We start from the raw sequence: 20,666 nt of genomic DNA, 5'->3' as shown, positions 1-20,666 counted from the left end.
AGAATATGACAATTCAGAATCTTGGGTGGGTTATCTTCATATGCATTTTAGAACAGATACATGTCAAATTTAAGGTGTCTTCTTGTGGGGCAGCTAATGCATTAAAATGGTTCTTCCATTAAATATAATAGATGTACTGCAAAGAGATGAACAAAGTACTAATGGGCATTAATTAGTTAATGCAGCTAAGCAGCTAGCCATAGTACCCACTAAGTTGCCCCTCCATCCCCCCAGGTTAACACTTCTACGATATAAACAACGATGTAAATAACCTTTACTGTAAGTTGTGGTCATTTGTTTGCACAATAGATGTTATGTTATAAATGAAATACATTCACATTTTAATTTTCTAAAAAGAAGTCTGCAGTCTTGCTGGCAAATTTTTGGGAGGGTGGGGGGGAACTTGCATATCATTAGACCTATATACTGCCTCACTGCAGAAAAAATGTACGTCAGCTGTGTTGACTCACAGGAGCCTACCTGGCAATCAGACATCTCAAGTTGCACCACAACATTCTGCATTTCCCAGAAGACCACCTGAGCATCCAGGACAGGGATTATAATCAGCAAGAGAGAGTGAAAGGTCCCCCAAATCCATACAACCAGCCCCCTATGTTTTCAGCACTGATGGCTTAACCTCTTCTGTTGCTCTGGGCTAATTAAAATGGTTATTCTCTCAGCCTCTTAAGGACAGAAAATAAAAACTTGCCAACAACAACCAACCTGTGTCGGTTTCCTAGGCCTTAAATTGAGCAACAGACAGAGCCACAATTGAGTGCAAGAATGTAGTGGACAAAGTGTCCAAGTGATAAGAGAGCCATCCAGTGGACCATAAAGAAATACACAAACAAGTCAAATCTGAACAAAAATGGAAAATGTTTATGAAAATGCCATCTCTGTGTTTCTCTGTTGACTGCTGGGTATTGCCTCTCAGCTACTGTTGCCCAACTCAATGGCCCGCAAGTTAATAGAGCAAGTGTTTTAGAGTTGTCCTGTGGACAGATCCATAGCCCCAGTGTCTTTGGTAATACCACTATCCACACCAAGAGTGCACATATCAAGTGACAGCACCCCTGCTGTAGATTCAAGGAAACAAATCACACAGCTCCTCACAAGGCAAGAGATAACGACAGCCAATAGACTCTGAAAGCAGGCAGAGCGTTTGTGAGAGCTGCTGGAGTATAGGCAACAGATTGCAGTTTAGTGCTGCCTGACGCATGTGCGGACATGTGCATCCTCTGTTGATTCCAGGAACTATGTTATTACAGTAAAATAAACAAACTGGAGGGACTGCAGACATAAGCAACGAAAATTACCAATAGCCATGAAATACTGACATGATGAAATATTAAAACATCTAAATGTGTTTACTACCGCTTGGTGATGGCTAAGGGCAGCACATATTTTAAGAGGAGAAATTGTTTAGTGTGGCACATGGCAACATATCATGGAGTAGTGGGATGAAATTAAGAGAGGGGGAATTTAGGCTGAATAGAAGGAGAAACTTCCTGACAGTGAGATACATTAGGCTTTGACGTAGTCTCCAAAGGGAAGTGGTGGAAGCCCAATTGCTTGGGCTTTTAAAATTAGAATGGACAAAGAACTAGAAAATGTGCTGTGGGGAACAATTTGGCAGGGAGATGGGCTGGCTGAGCTAACAGATCTTTTCCATTTCTAACTTACAGTGTGATGCAGTTGGATTGTATTTAGCAAGTAAAATGCAGGTTCTTACCACGGGCTTCACTGTGCCTTTGTGACAGAGCTCCATATTGGAAGTGGCGTGAAGTCTTATCACCCCAGCAGGAGCTCTGGGCACTACTCTGCCACTAGGAGGCAGGGCGTGGCCTGGAACAACTCTGCACCCAGGCAGAATGTGCCCACTATTACACCCCTGTAGGAGCTGCAGCACACTCCCTCCTGCATGGCCAGTCAGCTGGACATTACACATGGGCTCAAGACCATTGACTTGCCTCCTCTCATCTCCTCCCCATTCATTTGGAGACTATCATGTCCCAGAGCAAGGAGTCCCTGGAGGAAGCAGTCCCTGCCCTCTGGGGAACACAAGGACTGTACTTGTATCCCACCGATACATAGCTATGCAACAGGGTGCTCCTTGTGCCTTCCTTACCCTGTGTACATATTGAGCAGCAGGGAATTAGCTGCCCCCATATCAACTGAGCACACTTACAGCTTCTGATTAGCTTTGGAGCAGGGGCCATCTTTTGCTCTATACAGTCTCTAGCGCAAAGGCACCCTGATCCTGAGTGGGGTCTCCAGGTTCTCCCATAATACAAATGCTAAATAATAAATGGGACAGTTAGTTATGCCAATCCTTGCCCATGTATCCATTATAAACACATAAATATGCAGTTATCTAGTGTAAGTGCACAGGTCAGCACTCTTTAGCCATATTACCCTCCTCCACAGACAAAAGAAGGCAAGAAAATTATGGAACTATATTTACTAGTTGTTTAATAGTATCTTTTCAAATGAACATGACAGGGATTTTAGGAGTCTGGTTCCTAATATATATTTATGTATTTATCTAATTTCTGAGGATAACTTTAGCAACATTGTTTGAGATGTTTAGGTATCTGTCATTTATTTGGTGAGAATATACAAAATGCTTGAGATTTTCAAAGCAGTGTAGAGGATTTCACCACACATCTCCCATGTCTGAGAGCTTGTCTACACAGTGGGGAAACGAGTACTACAGGAGTGGGATTTCTAAAGCCGCTAACTTGGTGTGCACTGATTGGTCCATTACGATCCTGCTACTGCACACCAATGGTTCCCTATTGTGCTTTAGCATAGTACTGTCTCAAAAAGCCCAGAGTCCTTTGCATGGCTTCAAAAGTTTCAGCCAGTGTTCTCACAGCACCTGTATGTCACAAATCATTTGAGGGCCTCATTCCATGGTTAGATTCACATTGTGGATGCCCTGTTTTGGTATAAAGAAAGCAGGTGTGCAATTACTATTCATTTGTGATAGTTCCCACAGAGTGTTAGGTCCTTTCCAAACATACAAGAAAGGATGGTCCCTGCCCCAAAAAGCTTACAGTCTAAGTAAGGATAGACAGGCAGACAAAGGCAGGGAAGTGAAACAATAGAGGGGTTTTTCTACACAAATCAGTGAGATTCACTATAGGCATCATGGGAAGGAAGTTAGGCAGTAATTTAAAGTCTAGAAGATTGGCATTAAACTCACACGTAGTGCTGCACTAGGCATTATTTTGGGGACATTCTATGGCCTGTGTTATACAGGAGGTCAGACTAGAAGTTCACATTGGTCCCTTCTGGCCTTGAAATCTATGGATCTAAGACACAGAGAAATCATCCAGCTCTTGTTATCTTCAGATCAGAAGGAAGTATGCTGACCTCCACAATTCACAAAAAGCTGCGATCTAACTGGTGTACATATCTGTGGAGGTGGCATGCTAGAAAGCACTGGGTGATATTTTTGCAAAAATGAGAAAAATTAGCAAAATTCTGAAGCTCTTCAAGGGCTACCCTCTTTTTCCCATTGGATCCCTCCCCCCCTATTTTGGCTGTCTGAAGCACAAGTGACCTCTGATGGAACCACATGTGCATTTGGGCTTCTTCAAAGTTGTAACCAGTTGGGAGCTGCTTCCCTACATGCGGGATGAAAGTCTCCTTGCTTGGTAATGCACTTGGGCTGGCATCTGAAATGACATTTGAAATCTGCCCATGCCTCTTCAACCTTGGTTGGGGGTTGTTGTTTTTTGCGGGGGGGTTCCCCCTCCTTGTTGTCAGACAGATCATGATGACTCATATCTCCAGCTTGATCATAATGGTTATTCTGACATGTCAGCTGTTGCTCTTTTCACACTCACATGGTTTCAGATTTAGGTTGAGGTTTCCCTAATGCATAAACAATTACTAAAATTGTGGTTTTTGACAGTCTAGGTACTGCAAAGATGCTATTCCATTGTAAAAACCTATATTTTCAAAGTTGTAATGAAAGGCTGGATCAAACTGACCTATATGTTTCTTTGTAGTTCACCCAAAAGGAAGTCCGTATATGTCTGTCAAATGTGTTTTGGCCATCAGATGTTATTTGACAGGAGAAATAGCTAACAGTGTTATCATGTAGTCCCTTACTAACTGTGAAGAGCATTATTTGAAGAATATGACTTGAATATTCCTAAAGATTATTGCTTGATTAAGAAACGTGGTCATAATTTATATGATCTTTCATATGTGATATAGTTCCCTTGAGATTCTTGTACAGACCTCTCTGCTCCAGTGATGCCCTATAAAATCAGCTTTTGGAGCCTTGTGGTTTCAGCAGAATAAGGATTGGTTCTCTGCCAATGGTCTTACTAAACTGGTCCGTGTTATTGCAGGTAATGAAATGATTCTCCACTCATTTACATGAGTGTGTGAATCAGGAGCCAGTAGAATAACACAAGTGGAAGCCAGTGTGAATGAGAGGAGAATGAGGCCCTAGGAATCTCATTTGTTACCTTAAAGCCAAAATAAAGCACACTTGAGAAGCAAAATATATGTAAATAGAAAACCTTGCCGGGACCAATGTAGGGGGTGAACAGGACCATGTTATTATAGATAGATAGAAATGCACTAAAAGAGTAATGCCACTCAAAGCCTGATCTGCCAGTGCAGAAAACTAAGGGCTGAATACCATATAATGTATAGAATGTGTCCATCCCATTTTCTAGCCACAATAAACCCTGCAACCACACACTAAACTAAAACACTGCAAAACTGACACAAGTAAATTGACCAGAACTCAACAAACCCTCCAGTAAAAGAAATTCAGCCCTACCTCTCCATAGGGATAAACCACCCCTCAAGCATACTCCTGAGTGACTAGATAAGGCTTGCCCTGAAAAACAACATGCTCAGGCCCTGTGAGATCAATGAGAGAAGCAAATTCTGGATTTGTGTGTCCTCCAGTGAGAAGACCCTGCTTCCAGATCCAACATATGAAAATCTAGGGATTATCTGTGAGAGCATCTCCTGATCTCATCTGTTGGGATAAAATAACAAGGAGAGGTGAGTGCTAGGATAACCCTGATAATAACCTACATTCTGTAACCTTGTGGCATACAGTTATCAATACTGCTATCTTGGTCATCATTAAGAAATGAACCTGGACCTCCACTGTTAAGAGCATATTAAGCCTCTACAGCTTGAGCTAAAGGGTTACATGGCCTTTGCTGGTAGTTATAACAAACCCGGATCCTCTCTGGATCAGTCACAAAGGGAAATATGTAACACACTGAACAGTGGGTTACACAATCACAGATGATTTTTTTGTTTTTAGAAAAGGGTAAGCTTTTCACCAGGCTCATCTTTCTTTGTCCCAAGGTACTTCCTTTGGATGTCCTTTCTCTTCTCCATTTTCTGCTTTACATTTGCCCCCTTGTGTGTTACTGCTGAGTGAAGGGTTTGGCACCCCCTCCCCTGAACATTGCTTTTAGGTTCTCATACCACACTAAACACAGCTCTTGTCTGATCCTGTGTGTTTAACAAGACCCCACAAAAGGGTGCACCACCTGAGATATAACAGGCTTTGAGAAGGACACCCCAAACCAGGACTCCATAAACGTGCCACTTGGAAAGGAATCCGGTGAGCAGAGCTGAATCAGCTTGTTCCTATGAACAAGTGCTGCTTGTCGTTCTGTGTACTCAAAAGACGTGAAATGCCACAAAATGAAATTCTGCTTCTCACTGCTCTCTAGTGTTGTGGTCACTGTTATGAACACATCGCGGATGGCCATGCAGTATATCATGAGCTCCCAATCTGTACAGGACTCAGAATTGTCTGACCTGCTGTGTGCCATGGAAAGAAACAACACAGATTACTTTTGGCATTCACAGAGCAGCTGAACATGGTGCACCATTGCTTTTGGGCTCAGGAAACAAGCACAGAGTGGTGGGATTGCATCATTATGTAAGTCTGGGATGATGAGCAGTGGCTGCAGAACTTTCTGATGTGGAAAGCCACCTTCCTGGAACTGTGTGTGGAGCTCACTCCAGCCCTGTGGCACAGGACACCAAAACGAGAGCTGCCCTCTCGGTGAGCAAGTGCGCGGCAATCACTGTGTGGAAGCTGGCAAGTCTAGACTTCTACTGGTGGGTCGCAAATCAGTTTGGAGTTGGGAAGTTGGGACTGCATTAATGCAAGTGTGCAGGGCCATTAATTGCTTCCTGCTACAAAGGACAGTGATTCTGGGCAATGTGTGGGAAATAGTGGATGGCTTTGTGGCAATGTGATTCCCTAACTGTGGCGGGGCAATAGATAGCACACATATCCCAATTTTAGCCCCAGACCATCTTGCATGGGAGTATATCAATAGAAAGTGGTACTTCTCTATAGTATGCTGGTGCTTGTGGATCACCATGGGCATTTCATTGATATCAACACAGGGTGATCAGGGAAGGTGCATGATGCATGCATCTTCAGGAACACTGGCCTGTACAAAAAGCTGCAAGCAGGGACTTTCTTTTCAGACCAGAAGATTCCAGTGCGGGATGTTGAAATGATCATAGTGATCCTGGGAGACCAAGCTATGGCTGATGAAGCCTTACACAGGAAACCTGGACAACAGCAAGGAGTGATTCAACAATAGGCTGAGCAAGTACAGAATGACTGTGGAATGTACCTTTGACAGATTAAAAGTGCGCTGGCGCTGCCTTTATGGCAGGTTAGACCTAAATGAGGAAAATATTCCCATGGTCATAGCAGCCTGCTGTGCACTCCATAATAGTTGTGACACTAAGGGTGAAACGTTTTCCTGGGGGTAGAATGTGGAGGCTGATCACCTGGCAGCTGATATTGAGCAGCCAGATACCAGAGCTATTAGAGGGGCATAATGGGGGGCTATTCGAATCAGGAAGACTTTGAGGCACCATTTGGACAATGAGTTCCAGTAAGGTGTCTTTCTATACAGCACTCTGCCATGCTTTGTTAACTTGCAGGAAAAAGCTGATGATTCCTGACCATGATTTGTACTCAGCAAATGATCAAATTGCTGCTGTGTATTAATTCCAGCAGCAACCACCATGTGTAGGACACAAATAAAGACTGGTTATCTTTCAGAGAGTTTGTTTTTATTAAATACTAATTAACAACACACACAAAAGGCTTGGTGGGAAGGGAGATAACAATGAACATCAATGTAGGCCCTTATAGCTGTGTATAAGTCCAGCTATCATTTTGAAGCTGTCAGAAGGGATGGAATAAATGGGGTACCTAGACAGGCCAGGAAGTTGCAAGGAATATATGGGAGGAGTTTCAGGAGGGCATGGAAAGCAGTTCTGTATCGGCTGTGGTGGTGGGGAAGCATCATGAATGCCGCGAGCAGCATGATTAGGGACTTAAACATCTGCATTTGCTCTTCCATCACTTTTATAATCTGCTCCTGAACCATTAAAATTCACTCTTGACTCTCCTTTCTGTCCTGCCTGTATATTTTATAATTTTCTTTTAAAGTCTCTCTCCACGCCCTGCATTCTTGTTTTTTGGCCTCTGAGGATTGGTGCACCTCTTGACTCATGTCCTCCTTACTCTTCCTTGGTTGCTTCCTTATCTGGTGGAGGCACTCTGCTGGTGTGTAGAGGGTTCTCCTGAAGGCCACATCTGTAGAAGAACGAGAATCAATAAACAGAAGCATGACTTTTAGTTCATGCACAACATCAAATCATTATAGTAAAATGCACTTCTTTTTAAATACAAATCAGTTTCTCACTGTCCCTTGACAATTTGGGTGAACAGGGTGAGTTTGGCCCCAACGAGGGGGATGACCCTGCGTGCCCCACGTTGTCCTCCTACTCAAACTCCTCATCCATGACTTTGTCCTTGGGGTTAATTCTGCTGTCTGCTGTGTCCAGCCCCACCAAAGTATCCATGGGCTCTTGGTGATGGAGGTGAGGTCGCCACCAACGAGGGCATCTAGCTCCTTATAGAAGCAGCAGGTCTTCAGCACAGCACCAGAGTGATGGTTTGATTCCCTTGCTTTCTGGTATGCCTGCCTCAGCACCTTTGTCTTTGCACAGCAATACATGTTCCATTTGTATCCCTTATCCAACATGCCATGAGAAATCTGCCCATAGGTATCGAAGATCTTATGGTTGGAGAGGATCTGGGACTGCACAGTCTCCTCTCCCCACAGTGCCAGCAGATCCAACAACTCATGTGTGCTCCAAGTGGGACAGCATTTGCTGCATGGAGCCACCATGGTCAGATGGGAAGATGCAATGTGAGCTCTCCATGCCGAGCAAACAGGAAGTAGAATTTCAAAAATTCCCAGGCCTTTAAATGGGGAGGGGTGGATACCTGTATACCTAGGTACTGGGCAATGGAGTTCGAACTGCTGACCAGAGCAGTCAGGATGAGCATTGCAGGACACCTCCTGGAGGCCATTTACAGTGACATAACCAAGTGCAGTGTCTACACTGACACTTTGCCGCAAAAAACTCTATGCCTCTTGTCAAGGTGGTTTTATTTTGTCAGCAAAGCAGGAGATTTTTCTCATTGGAAGGAGCACTGTAGTGTGTACACTTCCACCATTTTGTCAATGAAAGCTGACTTTTGTTGACAAAACTCTGTAGTGTAGACAAGGCCTCTGTTTCTCCAAGCGGACAGCCAATCAGATACATTTCATAACCTCAGAAACAAGACAATTTAACTATTCTGCCTTTTAGAATGAAACAAGGACTAGAAAAGTATCATATCCACTATCATATGTATATGTGACTATGTTGGACAACATATTTCATATGTAACAGACATCAGTTATGGAGGGCAAAAGCATTTTTCCCAAGAGAAGCATGTTAAATTCAATATGTTTCCTTACATTGAATGGCTGAAATTTTGATGCAAAGTGTACTGGTCTGGCAAGGAGGCAGGAACTAGGGTGGGATATGTAAAAATGAAATAGTGGAGCAAAGAGATCTAACTTTGGAGAAAAACTACTTTTCACAAGTTGGGTAACCTTAATTAAAAGCCAAAGGGCTCTGTTCTCCTCTTCCCATGCTTAACTCCATCAACCAAAGTCAATGGAAAGACTCCCAATGACTTTAATGGGCATTAAACCATTGGCCCAAATGGGACCAGCCCTTATAGAGGGAGAGGAGAATAGCTGATTATTTTCCCTTTTTCATCAAACCCCTATATAGTAGTTAAAACTGCTTCCATTGGGCAGTCCAGCAGTATAATGGTTTGTCTCTTACATGCGGGAAATTGTTCTAAATATGCTGATCTGAAAAATATTTTTCAGACAGTGTAAGCATTTAGAGGCAGATCCTCAGCACAACTTCATTGACTTCAATGGACTGGTGCTGATTCGCACCAGCTGAGGATCCGGCCCAACCCATTAGTCATTCTCAGCCAAAATTACTATTTGATTTCAATGGACAATTTTATCTGAGAATTGCATGTAGGATCAGGCCTACAAAGCAATAAAAAAGAAGCCTTGTTAGGTATGATTATGATTAATCACTGACTTGGCTTTTCCTTTCTCTGAATCCAGGCTCACATAGACAGATTCCTGCCACATGTGCCCCATCCCTCCTGGGGATTTAACAGACAGAAGCTGAAAGAATTAGATGGAAATATCCTATCTGAGCACCTCATAATCTTTAGAGTGGTAGCCGTGTTAGTCTGTATCAGCAAAAACAACGAGGAGTCCTTGTGGCACCTTAGAGACTAACAAATTTATTTGGGCATAAGCTTCGTGGGCTAAAACCCACTTCATCAGATGCTGATGAAAGCTTATGCCCAAATACATCTGTTAGTCTCTAAGGTGCCACAACGACTCCTCATTGTTTTTTCATAATCTTTAGTGTGCTTATCTGCATAACAGCCCTATAAGGTAAGGGAATGTTGTTAGTCACATTTTAAAGATGGGGAGCTGGTACAGAGAGACTAAGTGACCTACACAACATCACATAAGAAGGCTGTGGCAGAATGGAGAGTTAAACCCAGGTCTTCCAAATCCGAAATTAACACCCTACCCACTGGTCCATCCTTCTGCTCCTTTCTTATCACTTATTCATCCTTACAACCTCTGCTATATAAATAAATCCTGAATAAGATCTTTCTTTCTCTTTTTAAAAAAAGAAAAGGAGTACTTGTGGCACCTTAGAGTCTAACCAATTTATTTGAGCAAGTACTCCTTTTCTTTTTGCGAATACAGACTAACACGGCTGTTACTCTGAAACCTTTCTCTTTTTGTCTCTCCTGATTAGATATTCCAGTTGGTGGGTCTACCATCATCTAGGCCATGGTATCTCAACCTTAAAGTCACAAACATGTTTCAGGGGATCATGACCACCCTGCCTTTCCTTATGGTTGGCTAAATGGGAAGTGGGTCCTGAAATATTTTCTGTTGTAACTTGGGATCATGATATAGAAAAGTTTGAGAATCACTGATCTAGTAGAATTTCACATTTTGTATATTGTTCTTTTTTTTTTGTATGTTTACTCTGAAGGCTTAAATACAATTTTTTGCAATGTTTGGATAAACTTTGTCAAACAGTGTTTTGAGTTTCAGATCATTACAAAATTGCTCTGCCTTGAAATGGTAACATGTGTGTAACATTTCTTTGTATCCCTCTAGCTAAAAAATGGTTTGTGACTACTCCAGATTTTCCACATGGTTAAATCTCCTTAAAAACATGTGCAGACTGTATTAGAAGAAGAAAATAGGTTGTAATTAAGTACAGTTATTAATAATTGTATCTAATTATAATGGTTGTAGTGCGTGTATAAGTAGTTTGCCTTCTGGTGGTTGGTAGATGAGTGGTGGTTTTGTGAATGCCAGCGGGGGCCTAAATGTTGGACTTATGCACCTAAAGTGGCATCCCCCTTGTGAATGGATCCCCTTGTACTTTGTGGAGTTCATGACATCTGCAGGGCAGTGGAGTCTGGTGGTAACCAGGAGCCTTGCAGAGCTCATGGGATCGGTGTTATAGAGACCCTGTGGACCTCTTACACTCTATATTAGTCCTACGTAGTTATTAAAAAAAACTTGACTCAGTTAAGGTTGCTGCTACAGGATGTAGTAGTCTAAGGAATGCTACTGTTAATAAAACCTAAGCATTTTGAGGTATCAGTAATGAAGAGCTAAGGAAAGATAGATAAATATTCACCTCCTAAACACTCAGATATGTGATCTCTTAAATAGTGGTAACTGAGGAGGTGATGTTTTGATTCACATGTAGATCCAGTTTAGGCCAGGTTCCAAGCTGTGTTCAAATTCATAACAATGAGATTTCATGAGCTATTGCCATGAGACTTTGGCTACATTTGAACCAGAGTCACAAAACAGGATTTAGGCCAGACCCAGACACAAAACTGTAGGAACAGATCTGTTCTTGATACTCAAATCCAATGCATCAACAACCTCAGATTCAAAGGGATTTACAGACAAGGTTCCAGACATATTCATTTTGGTTCAATTTATATAGAGATTACACACACACAAATGACATTAAAATAATGCTAAGGTTGCAAAGTCAAGCATCCAAAAGTTAGGAAATTCCAGAATTAGGGCTGTTGATTAATTGCAGTTAACTCATGAGATTAACTCAAAAAAATTAATTGAGATTAAAAAAACGAATCACAATTAATCACAGTTTTAATCACACTGTTAAACAATAGAATACCAATTGAAATTTATTAAGTATTTTTGGATGCTTTTCTACATTTTCAAATATATTGATTTCAATTACAACACAGAATACACAGTGTACAGTGCTCGCTTTATATTATTATTATTGATTACAAATATTTGCACTGTAAAAATGATAAATAAAAAATAGTATTTTTCAATTCACCTCATACAAGTAGAGTAGTGCAATCTCTTTATGTGAACATGCAATTTACAAAAGTAGATTTTTTGTTACATAACTGCACTCAAAAACAAAACAATGTAAAACTTTAGCACCTATAAGTCCACTCAGTCCTACTTCTTGTTCAGCCAATTGCTTACATTTATGGGAGATAATACTGCCCGCTTCTTATTTACAATGTCACCTGAAAGTGAGAACAAGCATTCAGATGGCACTTTTATAACCAGCATTACAAGGTATTTATGTGCCAGATATGCTAAACATTCGTATACCCCTTCATGCTTTGGCCACTGTTTCAGAGGACATGCTTCCATGCTGATGACACTCATTAAAAAATTACTGTCTTAATTCAATTTGTGACTCAACTCCTTGGGGGAGAATTGTATTTCTCCTGCTCTGTTTTACCCACATTCTGCCATATATTTCATATTATAGCAGTCTCAGATGATGACCCAGCCCATGTTGTTCATTTTAAGAACACTTTCACTGCAGATTTGACAAAACAGAAAGAAGGTACAATATGAGATTTCTAAAGATATCTGCAACACTTGACCCACAGTTTAAGAATCTGAAGTGCCTTTCAAAATCTGAGAGGGACAAGATGTGGAGCATGCTTCCAGAAGTCTTAAAAGAGCAACACTCCAATGTGGAAAATACAGAACCCAAACCACCAAAAAAGAAAATCAACCTTTTGTTGGTGGTGTCTGACTCAGGCCTTGTCTACACTACCCGCGTAAGTTGACCTAAGTTCTGCTACTCCAACTGCATGAATAACGTAGCTGGAATCGACGTAGGTTAGGTCAATTTACAGCGGTGTCTACACCATGCTGTGTCGATGGGAGACGCTTTCCCATTGACTTACCTTACTCCTCTCATTCCTGTGGAGCATCAGAGTCGACCAGAGAGTGCTCTGCCGTCAATTTATCGGGTCTTCACTCGACCCACTAAATTGACCCCTGCTGCATCGATTGCAACAGCGTCGATCCCCAGTAAGTGTAGACATGGCCTCAGATGATGAAAATGAATATGCATCGGTCCACACTGCTTTGGATCGTTATCGAGCAGAACCCATCATCACCATGGACATGTCCTCTGGAATGGTGGTTGAAGCACGAATGGATATATAAATCTTTAATGCATCTAGCATGTAAATAGCTTGCAACACCAGCTACAATAGTGCCACGTTAAGGCATGTTCTCACTTGCAGGTGATACTGTGAACAAGAAGTGGGCAGAATTATCTCCTGCAAATGTAAACTTGTTTGTCTGAGTGATTGGCAGAACAACAAGTAGGACTGAGTGGACTTGTAGGCTCTAAAGTTTTACTTTGTTTTATTTTTGAATGCAGGTTTTTTGTACATAATTCTACATTTGTAAATTCAACTTTAATAGAAAAGAGATTGCACTACACTAGTTGTATGAGGTGAATTTGAAAAATACTATTTCTTTTGTTTTTTACAGTGAAAATATTTGTAATCAAAAATAAATATAAAGTGAGCACTGTACACTTTGTATTCTGTATTGTAATTGAAATAAATATATTTGAAAATGTAGAAAACATCCAAAAATATTTAAATAAATGGTATTCTATTATTGTTTAACAGTGTGATTAATCACTATTAATTTTTTTAACATCATGATTAATTGCAATTAATTTTTAAATGCTTGACAGCCCTAGCCAGAATTAAGGTTGCCTGTGTAACCTTAATTCATTTCCCTTGTGTGAATGGATTATGATATAGACTTTAATTATATGATCACATTCTATTTTTTTCCACTGGACACGAAAATATTCAGCGTGAATGGTTAAAATTTGTCACTGTAAAAAACTGAAAACAGGATTTTACAATGGGAAGTGTCAGGCAACCTTAATTATAGGCAACACTACCAGCTCCACTAGATTAGATAGATAGATAGATAGATAGATAGATAGATAGATAGATAGATAGATAGATAGATAGATAGAGTGGACTGGGCATGGTAATGTGCACTATATCAAATACCAAGGAAGAAATGTGCAAGACAACGAGTGCATGTCTGCATAAATGTTTCTCCTTCGTTTATAACACATTTCCTTTTTCATATTATAAACTCAGTATTGACAATGTTTTGACAATGGCAATGGCTATGTTTTGTTGTTGTTTGAAGACTCGGCACACCACTTCTGAAAGGTTGCCGGTCCCTATTGTAGACTCTATTTGCAGGCAGTTTTCGTGACTTTTGTCACCTCTTCTTTCAATATTTCGTAGTCAAAAATTCAGTCTGGTCTTTTGAAACTTACCCAGGTCTTCTCATCTTTGTCTTGGTTCTCTCAACAGATTGGGTGCTATTGCACACACACGGTGCTCTATGACCCTGTCTAGCCTAGCGGAAAAGGAGCTTTAAAAAAAGTTAGTTAATTTATTTTAATTAATTGATGTTAGCACCAAGGTTGTCCTCCTTTACAAATAAGTAAACTGTTCATAATCAACCCTAGACTCTCACCCCAGCCCCTCCTCCAAAACCAAAATGAGGTTTAACCATTGATGCTGTTACTTTCCAGGCCATTAAGCTTGCATGCATCATCTTATATTTTCTAAAGTCCAACAAAGTTAATACCTTTCGGATGGCTAGGGGTGGGAAGCACAGACACCGGGCTGAGAATCTACTGGATAATAGCAAGTGCTTGGATTGAAGTAGCTTTAATCTCTACCCGCAAATCGCAATTTATTCCTCTATATTGACACGTCTGCGGTTTGCCACCTGGCAATGGAAGCCCTGAAGCCAAGGGAGATATCCTGCAAAAAGCTCATTTCCACAGCGGTGCCTGTCTCTGTGATGACCTGATTTCTGCTGTGATCATCCTTTAGACTAGAGATCAAAGCGGGATTAATGTAATTCTTAATGTATTGTGCATCGCACATCACCCAACTCTGGCGAGGGGGTGGCAAATAAGGACGGAGGCAGCCTAGAGATGCTGGGGGAAATGGAACCCAGCGAGTTTTGAATTAAAGGACACCAGTAAATGCTGACAGGCATTTCCCCATCGAGTAGTTTTTAAATCCGTACCCATGTAGAGTCCTTTCCGTTTCTTATGCATCATGCTAATACCATCCTGACATGGGGCGGATCCAAACCTCACTGAACTCAGTGGGAATCTTGCCACTGACCTCAATGGACTTTGGATCTGGCCCTTCATGTGTAAATATCCCAGGGGGCTGAGAGTAGGTAGTGGGGCTGGTGCAGTTCGGGCCAGGCGGTAGGTTCCAAGTTCCATCAGAACTAAGTGTGTGTTTGTGTGTGGGAGAGAAAACATTATTAACATGATCGTTCCGATAATGACTTCATTCTGACACATACACACACAGCTGCTGTTGCTGCCGCTGTTCAGCGATGCCAGGGCAAGGGAACTCGCGGCGGGTTTTCACACTAAAGCGTTTTAGCGGAAATCTGACTCCCCACGACCCCCAAATCCTGTTAAAGATTCACAATGTTTCGCTTTTACATTCGCTCTGGGTGTCACATTCTGGGGCGCCGCGAACCCCGAATGGGCTTGTGCCACTCCAGCTTTTTTAAGCCAACCCTGAGAATAAACGCCACGCACGTTGTCTAGAAATCGCGGGACGGTGATCAAACCCGCCCCCGTTACTAGTGCACACTGTACACCCCACCGGGGACGGGAAAGCTTTAGTATTTTAACTCCAGTACCTATCGGAGAGCCACCCCAGTGCAGCGGACCCGCAGCATCGGAGATGATACAGGCGAGTGTGATGGTTCCGATACACAGAACTGGGTCCCCTACACTCACACACAGAGTCAAGTAGCTAAACTCTCGCTTTAAATGGGTAGGGAATTGTGTACAATTGTACCGGCTGATGGTTCTTTGCACACACAAAAAGTATCTAAAGAGCTCATTTATACTGAAAACTGAAGCGATTTCTCTTCCTCTAAGTGTTTCAGTCACTTTCCTGACTTTAACAGCCCTGATGGGTCGCTGGCTGTGTTTACGATAAGGGTAATGTAACAACACTGCAAAAATGTGTGTCTAGGGAACAGTCAATTAATCCTGGTCTCTAAACTATTGCATACAGACCGGGAGACAGTTAATTTCAATGTCTCCAGAGAGAAACTTTTATGCAAGTGTAGATTCAGGGCTCCATCCTGCTAATCCTTATCAGGGGACTAGCCCGTTGACTTCCTTGAGATTCCTCTTGAGAGCAAGATCTAGTCGCTTGAGCAAGAGTTGTAAGATCAGCGACCCCTTAGCTTTATGGACGTAGTTCAACATTTGCAAAGAAAGCATTTTGCTTCCCACGGGGCAGACCGTCCATTCCCCCACAACAGCAAATCAAACTATCTACGCTCATTCTTTCATTGGAAGGCCAAACTGACGAGGACGTATCCTGTCAGGGTAGGGAAACGACCACAGCCCATGAGAGGAAAAGAGTCTCGCAATGTGTGAACACAACTTAATGCTCCATAGTCTAAGACAGCCTGGGAAATGCATACACTGTACATGTACTGCACTCTGGGGATACAAAGTTCATTCCACAGTGGCAACTTGTTAGTTGTGATTCTCCTCTGCAATTAAAGAAAATCTGAAGAAAAAGAACAAGGGGGGAGGGGGGGATTTATTGGCCTTCCCCAATAGCTTTTCCATGAGTGTCCAATCCAGGAGAAAGTGTGTATATATGCATATACTTTTCATTAAAATATCCCCAGAGACCATATTAAATTAGAGTGCAAGCTTGAGCCAGCTAGGTGTATGTTGAGCCATATAGATGGCGGTTTTTTGTTTGTTTTGTTAGGATGTCCCATTTGCAAGCGCTAAAAGTCTTGGACCACAATAACAAACGCTTTGTAGAGTGCAAACAATTAATATGTAATTATTATATATGTACAATGTATATATTGTACATGAATATATCCAAAATTGCCTGTTGGGGAGATCGTTGATGTGTATGCTCAGGGACAAAGGCATATCCCCAACAGGTAAGTCTGCAAGAAACATCACCTTAATCATTTAGAAAAATGAACACTCTTGAGCCCTTGAATTTGTGTATTTAGTATAATCTAATAGCAGCAGTGATTATATTTCATTGTTATCTGCAGTGTGATACTTTCAGCTGAAGAGAGATTTAAAAATCAATAATGAAGTCTTGTGCTTGGCTGGATTGGACACGCAGGGAGAAGCTATTGGTGAAGGCCAATAAATCAATGTCTCTCACTCATAGTTCTTTCTTCTTCTTCTTCTTCAGGTTTTCTTCAGTGGAGACGAGAACCACATCTAACAAGGTGCCACTTTGGAATACATTATACTTGAAGCCAACATGCTAATTATAGATTAATAGGAGGCAAAACTCGGTTGAAATGACATAGTGAAAAAATCCCAGTGGATCAAATTTAGTATGTCACCATATACATTATGGTCACTTAAAATTCTGTGTTTAAGAGGACGCTGCATAATCTGCAAAACCCCATGACTCACTGGCACCAGACTTTGCACAGACCAGTGCAGTTAGAATTCTTTAAAAGTTATTTTGTGGTAAAAGGGCGCTTTGGGAGTTTTTACAGCTTCAGTCAAGGTATGGCCAACGTTTCTAGCCTGATACAGCAGCAGCCTGTAAAAGAAACAAGAGATTCAAATTGTTTAAAAAACCTCTCCTCCGGTTTCATGAATTTGTTTTTAAACTATTCAGCTGATCTGAAAGTTGGATAAACATCAAGGAAGAACACAATTACTTATCATTTTAATAAATGTGGTTTACAAATATGAGGCCCAACTTATTTTTGCCTTTTCTAGCTTTTAATGTATGTAAACAAACCTCGCTGGGCTAAATATTGAACGTTAGTCATGTGCACTAGTACATAGCTGTTTGGCAATCAGAAAAGATCTAAAACATAACCAGTGTGTTACATAAAGTGAAAATAGAGGATCAAAAATAAGCAAGTGGATAAGAAGTGTAAATACTCCGATTTAAATACTTCTGTTTTAATAGTCTTAGAATGGCATATGTTTCCATAATAGTCAACACTTAAAAGCCTTGGTAGATAATCATACTTATTGAAAGACTGTTGAAAGATCATTTTTGCAGTTCTCTCTCTCTCTCTCTCTCTCTCTCTCTGCGTGTGTAGCTATAGACATACAGATAAAAACTGTGGGTGGGTGTGTATACACACACATATACATACGTTTCTTTAAAATGTTTACATGTTCAGTAGCGTTAGCAGCTCCAGAATAAATGTCCCTTGATTTACAACACTTCACAGGTATTCCAACTACTGATTAACAAAAAATGTGATGTAAGAAATGAAGAGCTTCCCCATCCCCTCAAAAAAGAGGGAGGAAAAGAAAGAAAAGGGGAACTCCATTTATTCTCATTTGTTTATTTCTAGATTCCCCCCCACCCTTTCTACACATTCATTTGAATAGCTTTCAAGCTGCAAAATGGAAATGTGGCTCCTGCCCTCTATTTCAGCAGCAGCGTCCTGGCAACAGAGCAATTTTCTATCATCAAGGATAAATGGCATCGAACAGAACATTCTGATAAAAAAGAAAAAAAGCTTTAGCCCAAGAAGCCCATGATTGCTGCCCTTCCTGTCTGTCATCCCTTTACAAAATCCTCTCCTCCAAACCTGAGCTGCATGCTGTCAGAGCTAATAATGTCTTCTAAAGAAAAGGGGAAGAAACAGCATTCATGCACAATGTTCCCATTTATTACATAGAGGGCTTATCTAAAAAATTGCAAATATCTCTGTTTGGTTCCCTGCAAATTAAAACCAAGATGTAGGAAGTTACATGATGCAACAATTATTAATGTCACATCAGAGCATCAAAACCCCATATCTTACTTTCTACTGGTTAATACTTTTTTTTTTAATGTAGGAAAAGTCCCTTGTTATGAAAATACAGCCACACTAACCTTTCAGGTATGTTCGTGTTACTTAAATCCAAAATAAATGATTATTGAAATAAAGTAAGCGGTATATAAAGAATTTGCATATTACCACTTACATTTATGTAGAGGCGCATGGCCCTCAGCTGATTAAAAAAAACAACAACAACCCTTTAAGGAAAGTATAGCTTCAAGGAATTGTAATGCTCGAGCTCAGGTGGCATAGGGATTTTATAGTAAACCAGTAATATTGCGTGTCAGAAATCTAGGGCCCGATTCTGCGTCCTTTAGCAAAACTCCCCATAATGGGGTCCTTGGTTCGTGGTGCTGAATTATAAATAGATAGCGGCAGTTCGGGGCTGCTACTTCGTAGGCTGGGGTTACAACAAGTGGAGCTGCAGTAAGGCGAGTGAATCTTTCCCAATTAAGTGGCCGGTGTGACTGCGATGCACGACAACTGTTTGCAGAACAGGCTTTCAAAACGTTCACGGTGTTAAGTGAAAGGAGCATCTTCGTTTGACAATGGCCATGGAGATTAAGGCACGAGCCCAAGCCTCAGACAACTCCCTTATGCCGAAACATTGCAGTAATCGGGGAAATTTCATCCCCTACAACAAGGGGTTGGGGCGCCCGCTTCTTGAACCGGGGAAGGTTTAAAGCTAGTTTGCGGAATGGAGAGCAATCGCGGCGCTCACGCCTGCTAGGTTGGAGAAGAGTGTGGGGGCATTTAGACAGCTCCTTAAACACGTGCTTTAATTCGTGAATGGCAATAACTGAAATGAGGGGGCCAACAACAAGAGCGTGACGGTCTCACATGATGTTCTACCTGCTCGCTTCTCTCAGTAGATAACAAGACGTTATTTGTCAGCTGAGATGCTGCAGGCCATTAGCCCAACGGGTGGATTACTGAAGGCGGGGGGGCGGGGAGAGAAATCTCCTAGATTATATGAAAAATCGGTTACTGAGCATGCTCGGTCACTTTTTTTCGACAAAACCGGGGCAAGGCTGTTTCTTGCTGGGCCTCAGCGCGCATGCCCAGTAGCTGAGTTCACACGAGGAACTGCCGCGGCTCTGAGAGTTCAGGGGCAGCGGGGCTGTGGCAAGGCCTAGGTGAGGCCTATCCATGATCCCCGGTGGCGGCCGCACTCCCTGAGGGGCCGCGGTCTCCGGGCAATGGGCAGGCGGCGGTTCTGAGGGGGCCGCTGATCAAGCCGCTCAAAAGCCCACTCAGGAAAGTGGGGGCTTTGTCTGTGCGGGGGGTCGGTCAATAAAGCACGTGTAGGTGTGGGGGAGGGGAGAGGGAGAGAGGTGGGAAATGCAGGGGCGTGCGGGCAATGCTGCCCGCCCGTGGAGGGGCAAGTCCCCTGACAGCGCGCTTCAACAGGTTCCCTTTGCAGCGCCGGCCGCTGCAGGGCCGGGGCCTCACGCTCCCTCCTCGCTCGCCATCCCCGGTCCGCCCGGGAGTTCCGCTGTCCCGTCTTCGGGTTCCCTGCTTTCACCGCGGCTGGCATAAGGGGGAAGGGCCGCCCCAGGGCCCGCCAGCGGGAGCGGGCAGCTCGGCGGCCTGCGCACTCCCGGGAGCGGTAGGACACCGCGGGCTCTCTCCTGGCTCAGGCTAACTGAGCCGGTTTGACCGGAGGCACGGGAGCTGGGCTCAGCCTGGGGGGCAGGGCGGGGGAAGCAGCCTGGTCCCCTGCACTGACTGGGCAATGGAAGAGCAGCGATTTCAAGGACGGGTGGCCAGGTCGGCTCTGCAGGTTCTGCCTCCTTCAGGTTTCCGTCGGTGAATTAAATGAGAGTCTAACTGCACCAAGCAGCAGGGCTGCTCCCTGTATCCGGTCAGACGTGACGTTTTCGCAGATCTCCCCTCTGCTCCTGGGCTCTTATCTCCGACGCTTTAAGGGGCAGAGATCGGCGGATCTGCCCGAACGTGCTTTTGCGTTTGGCAAAC

The 20,666-nt window shown here is 42.6% G+C and overlaps 2 long non-coding RNA genes across 2 annotated transcripts in view; both read right to left on the bottom strand.

Moving 5' to 3' along the window:
• LOC141983131 (uncharacterized) overlaps positions 1–20,666 on the bottom strand; it is a 52,718-nt gene that overhangs the window by 12,813 nt on the left and 19,239 nt on the right. The gene's annotated exons all lie outside the window — the stretch shown is intronic.
• The window catches only part of LOC141983130 (uncharacterized), a 30,324-nt gene continuing 17,060 nt past the window's right edge, over positions 7,403–20,666 (bottom strand). Inside the window, exon 2 of the long non-coding RNA XR_012638305.1 lies at positions 7,403–7,627. This is a non-coding gene — a long non-coding RNA (uncharacterized LOC141983130). The remainder of the gene's footprint in view (positions 7,628–20,666) is intronic.

This window comes from Natator depressus, chromosome 2 (genome assembly GCF_965152275.1).
Source record: "Natator depressus isolate rNatDep1 chromosome 2, rNatDep2.hap1, whole genome shotgun sequence".
NCBI lineage: Eukaryota > Metazoa > Chordata > Testudines > Cheloniidae > Natator > Natator depressus.
Note: the sequence above shows the minus strand (reverse complement) of the source record. Positions and strands in the feature narration are given on the sequence as shown.